This window comes from Choloepus didactylus, chromosome 11 (assembly GCF_015220235.1).
Source record: "Choloepus didactylus isolate mChoDid1 chromosome 11, mChoDid1.pri, whole genome shotgun sequence".
Classification (NCBI taxonomy): domain Eukaryota; kingdom Metazoa; phylum Chordata; class Mammalia; order Pilosa; family Megalonychidae; genus Choloepus; species Choloepus didactylus.
The window spans coordinates 68,463,153-68,475,569 of record NC_051317.1 but is presented as its reverse complement, the minus strand read 5'-3'; the positions used below and the strand labels follow the sequence as shown (position 1 = coordinate 68,475,569).

General features: G+C 38.3%; 1 pseudogene; it reads right to left on the bottom strand.

Moving 5' to 3' along the window:
- Positions 1–3,530: 3,530 nt before the first annotated feature.
- LOC119506503 lies at positions 3,531–4,529 on the bottom strand (annotated as a pseudogene).
- Positions 4,530–12,417: the final 7,888 nt, after the last annotated feature.

The window sequence follows — 12,417 nt, the reverse complement described above, 5'->3', positions numbered from 1 at the left end:
TTGGTTTTAGACAGAGCTGGTTGGAATCTTGTTTCTTAGGAGCTATGTGACCTTGGACAAAACACCTATCCTTATTAAATTTCAGTTTCCTAATCAATGTAATGGGAAAAGTAATGCTGTGTTGTGTTATATCAGCAATAGAAATAATAATAATGTGTGGCAAAAACTGATATTGGGTCTAATTCATTATGGGTGATCAACAAATTGTACAGATGATTATAATTGTTGATAGCACCATGAAAAAAAAAATGGGGAAATTAAGCCAAATCAGCAGTGACCATCTGGAGTTGATGCTCCAGTGTTTTTCTTTTGAAAGGTTGGTTTGCTTTAACAGAAAATATTCCCTGCAAGATGGGATTGCTGGTTCATTTTTTTTTTCCAGAAGGACCCCCATCTCAATTGACTTAAGGCCCTGTTATTCAATGATCTGATAAAATTTACTGTTAAGGATAAGGAGATCCCTGCTACTTGAATACCTTTGTAGATATAGAATAATGAAAACAGCCACTATTTTTAAGGGTCTACTCTGTGTTAGTCTACTGTGTGTTAATTAAGGGTCTTCTATATGTTGGTAATTGTGATAGTCATTTCTTAATATGAAGTTTTGTACTAAGAACAATATATATATACATATATACTACAAATATATCTGTTTATGTAAGAAATAGTACAAAATGATATAACCTGAAAGTGTAATTCTTGTTCTGTCCTACAATCCTGCTCCCAAGTCTTACTTCCCAGAGATAATGATATTGGTATTTCTCTTGTGTACCAGCAGTTTAAATTTATATAATAATCTATACATATCATATATATTATGCAGGTTTTTTAACATGCAAATATTGAGTCATAAGCTACACATTGTTTTGCACTGTGCCTTTGCTCACAGATGATATAATTATTTACATTGAAGTTTCCAAAGAATTGACAAAAAACCTCTTGGAACTAATAAGTGATTATAGAAATGTTGCAAGATTCAAGATTAATAGAAAAAAGTCAATTTCTTTTTGATATGCCAACAAGGAACAATTGAAATTTGAAATAAAAAAGCACAAAATCATTTACATTGACACCAATGTAAGGTATAAATTAACAAAATGTGTACAAGATCTATATGAGGAAAACTACAAAACTCTGATGAAAGAAGTCAAAGAAGATCTAAATAAATGGAGAAATATTCTATGCTTGTGGAAAGGAAGACTCAAAATTATTAAGATGTCAAGTCTCCCAAACTTGATCTATGGATTCAATGAAATCCCAATCAAAATCCCAAAAAGTTATCTTTTGTAGATCGACAAACTGATTCTAAAATTTGAATGGAAAGGTGAAAGACACAGAATAGCCAACACAATACCGAAGAAGAACAAAGTCACAGGACTGACATTGCCTGATGACTTCAAGACTTATAAAGCTAAAGTGATCGAAACAATGTGGTGCTGGAAAAAAACAGACAAAAAGAATAACAGAGCAGAATGGAGAGCCCAGAAATAGACCCACATAAGTATAATCAGCTGACCTTTGACAAGGGAGCAAAGGTAAATTCAATGGAGTAAGGAAAATCTTTTCACCAAAAGGTATTGGAATACTTATAGACATCTACATGCAAAAAAATGAATGTAGACACAGACCTTACACCTGGCACAAAAGTTAACTCAAAAGAAATCACAGACCTAAATGTAAAATGCAAAACTGTAAAACTTCTAGAAGATAACAGAGGAGAAAATCTAGCAGACCACAGGTTTGCTGATGACTTTTTAGATATAACACCAAAGCACAATCCATGAAAGAAAAATTTTGTTGGACTTCATAAAAATTGAAAACTTCTGCCCTAAGAAAGTTACTGTTTAGAGAATGAAAAGACAAACCATAGACTGGGAGATAACTGCTTTTTAAATTTTTTTAAATTATTTTTAATGGAAAAATGTGTTTATTTGCAATCCTTGAGAAGTTACCATTCCTTCAAAAAATTCTTTATGAACAAATGCCAAGAAAAGTTTCAATAGTAGCTTATGCCAAACCAAAAATACACACTTGATGTATACAAACTTTAAAAAGCATAACAGAGGCAATGTGAACAGAGATAGCCTTTAAAATATTTCCAATGACATAGTTATGACTTAAATTATGTTAAGTCAGGCATAAATAATAGTATTATCTAATGCATTATATTTACATATTTAGTCAAAGTATCATATTTATTTCTATGACATTAAAAAAAGGGATGAAACTACAGATGTCATTGCCTCACAGTTCAAATGTTGAAAGGGCCACGTGATTTCTTTTTTTAAGCACAGCAAGAACTTTTATTTCACTGTTTATATGTGGCCCTTCTTATATTTTTAAGAACAGGCAACATCATTGTTGCAAGAAAAAGAAAATAAAACAACTGGAAAAAAACTGAAAAACCATTTGCTTACTAAAATTATACTCAATCCTCAACAAAATCAAGTAAAGAAATTATGTCAGGGAGTGTTTCATATCCTTGGCCTTTTAAATTGACACATAATCTTTAGGGAAAAGAAGAACTATTGTATACCATAAAATATAGCTGTATATACTGATATAATTAGTTCCATTGTGTTAGTACCTTGTATTACAAGGCAAAGGAAAGCTTAAAAATATCAATGGATCCTTTCATGCCAGAAAGGATTTTATTTACTTTGAAATACCCATAGTATCTCTTCTTAGTTTTCCTTCCCTAATAAATCATGCACAGAGAATATGTTCTATATAAAATCTTTCTCATTTAAGATTGGAAATGTAGAATTTCATGGAAAATGTGGAATTTTAAAAAACAACCTCTAGAAATTTAATAAGTCAATTAAAGTCAATATTCATTTATAGTGACAATGTAAATGCAGTGGAAATTAAATATATATTTTCTTAAATATTACTTTTGATTATTAACTTTAAATGTCCAAATTCTGAAAGCTTATTTTGATCATATTGTCCTTTGTTCATATTCAATCAATATTATCAACTAGGATATACAATAAGTGTTGAAAGAAACTGATACTTCAGCAGTCCTTTAGGGACATCTACTCAAATTAATTATGCCCACAATAAATTTTTAATAAATGATAGAAATTAATAATTCTGGAAAATGGAATAATGTTCTATATTTGAATCTGGCAATTCTTCATGCTCCCTTCATATCTGCTGAGAATTTTTTTAATTGCTTTAATATTTTCATATTAAATAGACTTAATAAAGCATTCCAAGTGAAATTAATAAAACTATTTTAAAAAGTTAAAACCTAAAGAATACTAGAAAGAAAACAGGTAAACTAAACTTAATCAGTAGCATGACAGAATGATTTAATTTTTCTTGAAATGCAGAAGGCAGATGAAATTGCACTTAATTCTGAAGCAATTTTGATATATCCTATCATTCCTGTTCCTTTCTAATAAACATTTGCAAAATGGCTGCTTACTTCCCCTTTACTAAAGGGCTCAGCACAACCATTTATACATTCTAATTGATTTTTAACATTTGGTAATAGCTGATAAACAGGATGTCACAATTTTACCCTATCGATTCTGTTGATCTGTATCAGATTGCTTTATGCCAGAATCCGACAGTTCTAATACAGGATTTATAAATCCAGAACACTAAGAATTGCCCTTATCATCCATTTTAGCACTAACAGAGTCATTCTCCCACTCCAGCCCATTGGAATCATCAGAGGCTGAGATAGGATAACTTCCAGTCTTCTTGCTGTTATACTTAAGAGCTGCACGGCGAGTATCTTCCTCTGGTTTGGAAAATTCTCTCATTGGAAGCATTCTATTCATTCCATCTTCACCTTCCCACTCTAGATCTAAGGATGTGCTGTCGTCATTTCTACTGGTGGTTTAGTTTTGGTCATTAAGTCAGAACTGCTTTCTATGTTTGGTGTCAAAACTGTAGCATCTGATGAGAGTCTACTACTTCGACAAACTTCGTACTGTGACTTTACATTTCTCAAACAAGATTCAAAGTCATCTTCTGGTCCAAAACTTTGATATTCTCCTTGGTTGGCAGGATGGTATTGCTGCACAACTCTCTGCCTTTCTTACTTTGGAAACATAATGCAATTACACAACATCACTCTGTTGTACAATTATTTTTGAAAACCACACATGTAATGCCAAATATTTTTTCCAATCTCTCCAAGAGCTTTCACTGCTTTGCTGCCCTGGCTGCTTCACACTGTACAGCGTATAACGCTTCTTCTTCTAGTCTTAACTTCTCTTCTTGTAAGGCTAATTGTTTTTGAATTTTCATATCAAGAGTCTTCTGTTTTTCAGCAACAGAATCGTAATGCCTTTCTCTTAGGTCAACAATTTCTTCCTCGGTAAGAGGCCGATGACCGCTTCCTGGGCTTTCCCCTTCATCACTTTCTACTACATTCTCCAACTATAGTTAAGTGGTCACCTCTTGAGTATGTTCTAAACACTCTAAGACCCTCCGCCGCCTCCTACACGCTGCAGCCTCCCGGCTTCTTTGCGGGGGATTCCAAAGCACTGCGTGCAGCAGCAGTTCCGCATCGCCTGCCGCCCAGGTACCGCCGCTCCTCCTCCAACTCCCGCGCAAAACTCAAACCCACGCGCGGCACAAGCCTAGGCAAGATCCCCGGCCGAGGGCGAGCGGACCGGAGCGCGGCGGCCTTAGCGGCTGAGGCCTCGGGAAGGACGAGCAGCGGGGAACAAAGACAGCGGACACTCCAGCGGCCGCCGAGACGCCGCCGCCGGGGAGGGAGGAGCGCCGGCCTGCGGGGTCTGTGCTCGCTCGTCATCCTCGCGGCCCCTCGCCCGTCGCAGCCCCCAGCCCAGCGCGAGTGACCGCCTCCAGCTGCCGAGCAATCCCCGCGAGTCGCGCGCCCAGGCCCCCATGCTTGTTTTTTAATTAACCAAATAATACATATTTATTCTCGAAAATTCCAACAGTTTAGAAGTGTACGGAATAATTGAACGCTCTTAACCCCTGAGAAATTATCAGAATTTTATCTTGAAAATTTTATGAAAAATCAAATCAACATTTTAGTTTTGCTTGAAATATGAAAGATGATATTCTGGTGAAGGGTTACAAATTTTGAGCTTTTGAAACAAAGACATTATACTCTCTTTAATCAATGGATTCTCTCAGGGTGACTCCTGGGCATAGGGTGATAAGATAACACAAATTTCTCGCCTGGGAGTCTCCGCATGAGGGATTTGTCACACACGAAAGCATGGCAGAAGAATTCAGAATTTCTCTTTAGGAATAACCAGCATGATAATCAACCAATAAAACATATTCCTATAGTATGAGCTCGTGTCCTGATGGCAGTGCATTTTGTTGTGACTAGACCACTGAGAGGAGCTTATGGTTGCAATGCTCTTTAAAGTCAGAGGGATGATGTGAGGCTTAGAAAGTGGAGCTTCTCTCCAAGGTTCGGTTTCTAGACTTCTCAACATGGCAAAGTAACAAGCCTTAGAGGAAATAGCAGTTATCATTATTGAAAAACTTTCCTGAAATCATTATGACTTCTAAAAAGCTTTTATGATAGACCTATTGGAATTTTTGGCTTCTGCTCATGTGGAGCTTACAGTATATGCCTGCATGGATACTGACATGTTAAGGACATGAGTGCAGCTGAGAAAATATTGGAAGAGTTTCTAGATGTGCCATTTTATACAGGAAAGATTAACTGTTTGCTGGAACGGTAGTAATGACCATGATAATTTAGAAACTTCATTTAAAAAAATTCTTTATTTGTTGTTTATTCCTTCTTTGTTCCAAGAAAGGATTAAACCAGTTTGTAGGGACGTGCTTCAGTTATCTATCGCATTATTATAAACCACCCCAAAATTTAGTGGTTTAAATAACTGCATTCTACAGGTTGGGTTCTGCTGGGTTGTTGTTTGGCTGGTCTTCTCTGAGATTATTCATGAATCTGCAATCATCTGGAGGTTTGCCAGGGCTGGAAATCTGAGATGGCTTTATTCACGTATCTGGTCTCACAGCTGGGGTGACTGGAACGTTCAGGGAATCTGTCTTCTTGGGGTCTTTGCAGCAGAGTAGCTGAATCTTTTTTTGATAGTAGCTAAGGGCTCCAAGAAGATGAAAGCAGAAGCTTCCATGCCTCTTAAGACTTAGGCCAGAACTGGCAAAGTATCACCTTTACCACATTCTATTGGATAAAGTCACCAGGCTAGCCCAAATTCCACGTGGGAAGGAAAATAGACTCTATTTCTTGATGGGAGAGACTGAAAAGAATTGGGTGAGCTTCGGTTCACCACAGATACATAACATATAGCAAGACATGTAATAATAACCTTTGAAAATTGCCACTAAACTTGTTAATTGAAGGCCAACTAGCAGATGTGACAAGTTGCATCCTAAAGCAACAACACAAATGAACTAATTTCAAGAGCCCTGGAAGGTCAGTTTACCAATTAGGTAGGCCCAAGGTTTAACATGTTTCTGATCAGAGTTACTCATAAAATTTTATGATGTTAGAGTTGGGAGAGACTTTAAAGGTCATCTAGTCCAATCAAATGCCAAGAACATAGAGCATAGGACTAATTAATGCATTGCATATGGAAGGGAAAACGCAGGGAAATATTCCTGGTAGAGGAGCGTGTTTGCACCCTGATAAGATGCTAGTGATGTAGATGAGCAAGGTAGTCACAGGAAACACAAAGCGCCTAGAATTGAGGAGGGATTGGAAAATCTGTAAGCTATATTTTGCCAAGTCTACAATTTTGCCTAAGGGAGGAACTTTAGAAGTGATTTGCTACAACTCTCTTCCCATTAGTCAGAGAAGGCTTCTTGGAAGAAGTGTTTCAACATCTCTGGAGATGAGAAGCATCTTTCCCAAGAACTGCACAGGAAAAAAAAAAAAGCTTATTTGTTTATTTATTTATTTCCTCTAGAGATTGTCTTTTTCATATCCCATAAGTTCAAGTTTTCCAAAATATATTTATACTTGTCTGATGATTTCCTTTGTCTTTCCATAGTCCATTTTCCTTGTCTTCCTAGAAAAGGAGATTATGTTGCTCACTGACTTCCTCCGTTACTTTTGGAATGTATATTTCTGGTGTGGGTTAGCATTCTATCAGTGTGTTATCATAATAGAGCCCTGCAATGCCCTGCCTGGAGGTCTTTGGCTCCAGGGCTTGTTGAAGCATATTTCATATTTCATTTTGCAGTTGTTCTTGCAAGCTAGTCTTAGCAGCTTTGTTCTCATTTTCTCAAAATTATGGGAATGCTTTGAGGTACCAAAATGTCTCAACATGTTCTCATGGAAGTGTCAAGAGGAGCCGGGGTCATTGTGAAGCCAATAAATTTCAGTTGGAGAAGGAAAGCTTTGTATAAGGGAAAGTGATAGCGAGGGAATCCGCACCCCCCGCCCCCTCCAAAACCTTGAACTGCTGAGGCTGTCGATCGTTATTTCTCATTCCTGCAGTTTCTGGTCTTTCTCTCTCCTTGCTGAAGATCCCAGTGCCCATTGTAGATATCATTTTCTTTTGAGTGGATTTAAAAAAACAAAAACAAAAACCTGTTTCAATTAATTTTTTCCCCTTAGTACAGAATAGTTGAAATGGTCCACTATTATTTAAAATACCTTAGCATTTTGGGACTAAATACTCAGGTTCTAGCCTGTTTCTCAATGTAAAAGATTCATGAAGCTGAGGGCTAATTCACAATCCTAGGTTTTGTTTCAGTTGGTACACTTATTATTGAATTAGCTAAAATATGAATGATTTAATGAGTAAAAAAGACAAATTTCTTGGTCCCCCATGTTACATTTGCAAAAATTTTAGGTTTCTATTTCAATAAAGCTTAAGCAAAAACATCCTCAATTCTATGTAATTTATTTGTGGAGCTCTTGATTGATCTTTTCCAGAAAAGCTGGCTGCTGTTGATGTGTTGTTGGATATAATTTATCTGTTGAAATCTCATTGGAGCACAACAGGGGCAAATCAATACCTATTGACTCACAATTGTGGTTTCTCATTTGTTCAACTGATCTGATGAAATGGCTTTTTAACCCATTTAGTTCTATGAGAATGGATACCTTCTGGCCAGAAATGTCCCAGACTATTTGTGGTATCTGTAAATTTGCCTCCCCCCGCACCCCTCCATTCACCTGCCTTTTCCCTATCTGGTCCCTGGGGGATAGACTTTCTCAGACACATTCTCATCTGGTCAATACTGAAAAGTCTAGGTGGTCATCAGAAAAAGCAATGTCTTAGGGTTCAGATTCTGAGAGAAATGTCAGTGACTCTAAAGCAATTTCACGTAAGGGCTAAAACACATGTATCAAAGTTTGTCTCTCAGATTTCGTGGGAATCTAGTGCTAGTATGGGCCTGTATGAGTGTTTTCTGATGTGGCATTCGTAAAATGACTGAGATGACATTTTCCCTATACCTTTCACCTGGGAAAACTGAGAGAAGGGGTAACTTCCCCCTCCCCCCACCCTCCAGCTTGGCCTCTGGATCTCAAGTCCCTGCCGCTTGTTACCAGAGATCAAATTTTAGTGACAGCCTTTCAGAGAGCAGTAATCTCCCCACACATAGTGGAGACTCCAGGAACAGGCTTGGACAAGTGAGATGAGTTGTCAGTCAACTTTGTTCAAAATCAAGCTGGTTTGGACTTCTTGGGGGATAGAGATCAGTTTTTCCCTGAGCCCTTTTGGGACTGTTCGGAGGCTGAGAGGGTCAGTGGGACAAAAGCTCCTTACCTGAAATAGCTTATTAGTGTCTGGCTGGTGGTTCACACAGAAGGAGTGTGGGTGATGAGGAGATCTCTAATCATGCAATCAATCACGTAATCAGTGGGCCGAGAGAGTGAGAGAGAGGGAAGGGAGAGGAGAAAGATTTGGGTTAAGGGGATTTCCCAAGAGAGTAGAAGTAGAAGAAACGGTTAGAAGGCTAAAGAATGACACTTGCTCCAGATTTGTCCCCCTGGCATCTCTATCAACTGTCTTCCATAGTAAGATACCATCTGCGTGTGGAGCAAGCTTGTCCTCTTTCAAAGTCGTGAGTAACATACCTCAGTTTCTGGCATGCAGCATTATAGATTTTTTCCTCTGGATGTTATATATATTTTTTTCTTTTTTTGGGGGGAGGATATTTTTTTTGAATAAACTTCTCAAAAGGATTGGCTGTGTTGCTGTCTCAACCTGCTCACTTTCCATTTTCTCTTGGACTCACTCAAATTAGACTTCTATTCCCTCCATGTTGATGAAACTCTTCTAACCCAGATCTCCAATGTACTCCATGTGGATAAATTTCTCAGTCCTCATCATTCTTGACCTCTCAGCAGCAAGTAGCTCAAGTCATCACTCCCTCCTTGAAGCACTTTCTCCACTTGTCTTCTGGGACATCAACACTTCTGCTTTACTTCCTACTCCACTGGCTGTCCCACCTCAGCTCTTTGCCTGATCTGCCTTCCTTTACTTTACTTCTGTCAGAGTGCCCCAGAGCTGCTTGTTCTTAGAACTCCTTTCCCTGGTCTCTCTTTCTCTCTCTCTCTGTCTCTCTCTCTCCCTCTCTAACCTCAGATTATCTCATGCAGTTCCATGGCTTTAAATATCACATCTCTAACTCCAGCCCTGGCTATTCCCCTGAATTCTAGATGCTAAAACCCAGCTGTCTATTCATCTCCACTTAGATGTGCAGTAGGCATTCCAAACTTACTATGTCCAACACAAAACTCTGATTTTATTTCCCTTCCTTTCCCTCCCTGAAGAAAAAAGAAACTTGCCCTTGCCCTGTGCTTCAGTCTCAGTGAATAATACCCGTCTTTGCCCAGCTGCTTATACCAAAAGCCTTGGAGACATTCTTAGTCCTCTCTTTATCTCATATCTCCACCTCCAATCCATTGGCAAATCTTGCCAATTTTATCTCAACAGACTACTGCTCATCATCTCTACTTGCAGCCTCCCGAATCCAAACCACTGACACTTTCCTGGACAACCACAGCAGCTTCATAACTGGTCTCCTTTGCTCCCATCCTTGTGACTCCTACAGGACATTCACCGCTCAGCATCCAGAAATGATGCTCTTAAAAGGAAGTCAGATCACTTCACTCCTCTGCTTCCCACCTCAACTAGATTTATAGATATCAGCTTGGAGAAGATTGAAGACGTTAATGAGCTCTTTATTAAGCTGGAAAGATACTACTTTTATACAGTTGATTCCTCAGTCACATAGACTTACCAATTAAGATTCATATTTAATTCTTCTATTCTTTTGTTGCCCAATTCTGTTAAGCATTAAATCTTAGTAAACATACTTTTTTTTTTTTTTACAATGTCCTTTATGTCCATTTTTCCCCTCCATTCCAGCATTTTGATTCCTGCCTTGTTGTCGCTTCCTCTCACCTGCACTTTTGTGGCACCATGCCTGGATTTGTACTTGGCTTCCCTGCCTCAGGCTTTCCTTCCACCACACATCCTACACGTAGTTGCCAAAACACAGTTCTGATCATGCCATTCCCATACTCAAAACTTTACTGCTTACCTGCTGGGTTAGGTCTGAATGTTCTAGAACATCACTCAAAGGTCTCCATAATTTGACCTTAACCCACTTTCCTAGTCTTTCTCTGCATCTCTTGATCCATCCAAACTGGATTATTCCCTAAACACATCCCAGGGTTCCCTGTGCTCAATCTGGTCCCTCTTGGTGACATATATTACACCTTCCTCCATCTGCTTGAGGATATTCAGCAAGTATTTCAAGACTCATTTCAAAGGGTACTCCTTCATGAGAACTTCCCTAGTCCAACTCCACCCCACATCCTTCTTCGAGTTTGTTTGCATCTTTCTTAGAGGTGTACAGTACCCCTTCTGTATACCTTATAGTTATTTACATGCCTTTTTAAAGTTTTTCCCTACTGGATTTTCATTCTTAAAAGGCAGACATCTTGTCATTTTCTGCATGGGGTGTTCCCTTTGCAAAGGCCTAGCACAGTGGCTGGCACATAAGTAACTGCTTAGTGAATGAATATTCATTGACTAAAACAACAGAAGGGAATTTGAGAACCAGAGAGATTAAACGATTTGCCCAAAGTCGCACACATAGTTTGATTCCCTCATGCATTAGGGGAGGATAGAATCTGAGGTTGTATAGAGTTAATATGTCCTCAGTAAACTTTGCTTAGTGCAATAGAGTACAAGGGTTGGTATTGCCGAGACTGACTGGCAGGGCTTCTCATTCCAATGAATGAAGAAGATACAGTGAAACACAAGGATTGTTTATCATCCACATAACTTATTGGACAACCAGGGTCCTGATTTGGGGAATGGGCATGGAGGGTTCTCTAGTAGAATAGTTATTTTATTTTATTTTTTAAAATTTTCTCACAGAAGACCTGAAACAAAGGATCACTGGTTCATCTCGCAGAATGGAATTGACCATGTGCAAGACAAATTCCAAAGAAATAGGAGTTATTTTGAGAGCTCTTCTATTTCATTTTTGGTTGTTTCAAACCGGTTGTAACTACCTGCTCCCCATTCAAGCAGGGGGGTCCATCACTTTGTCCACTGGCTGATTACAGATTTCCATGTGTCTCCATTGTCAAACCTGAAAACCTAGTCTGGCTGTCTTTTCCTCTCCCTTTAAAGTGTCCCAGGCTTATGGCTCTCTCGCTTTGGACCTGTTCTGTCAAATACAGTTGGCATGTTCTGTGAGTGCTCTGGGACTCATGAATCAGAGAACATGTCATGTCAGAGAAAAGTGCACTGTAGGGAATCATAAGACTTGGTTTCCAGTCAGGCTCTGACATTTGCCAGCTGTATCTAGAAAATCTACTACCCTCAATTTCTTACATAAAATGCAGATACTGACTTTTGTCCTGTTTCCTCAAGGTTTACTTATGATGACTGGACATTTTAATAATTTTGTTTACTGTAAAATGTGTAACAAATATTTGATAAGAGTTCTTGGTGCCTTAATCCAATGTGTAACCAATGGATATATTTAATAAGTGGTGGCAGAGATGCTTTTAGGGTAGTAGTAAGGAAGGCTCTGGGTATTCTGTAATTCCTTTTAATTGAAGCACTGGTGCATGCCTCATTTTAAGTTTAGTTTATATCTATGTAGATGCTGGGGAGAGGAGATTTAGTTTTGTTTTATTGTCAGTTGCATTTCTTTATTAGACTCAGGTGGAGAGAAATTACCATGCAAACTTCCCTGAGTGATTAGCATTAGGATCGTCAATATTAGTAATTCATTGGTACATAATATTCCCCTATTCAGAACTACCAGTGACTCAGAACCCATCAGAGCTATAGACTTTGTGCAGTTTCACTGGGAAATTTCAGAGAAATCAGTGAATATGCATTGAACCTCCCTGTGAATTAGAAAAAGAAGCTCTTTTTGGGCAGACAAATTACAAAAAGGTGACTTCTTAGGCATACTAATTAGGAAAACCTGCTGCTTCCT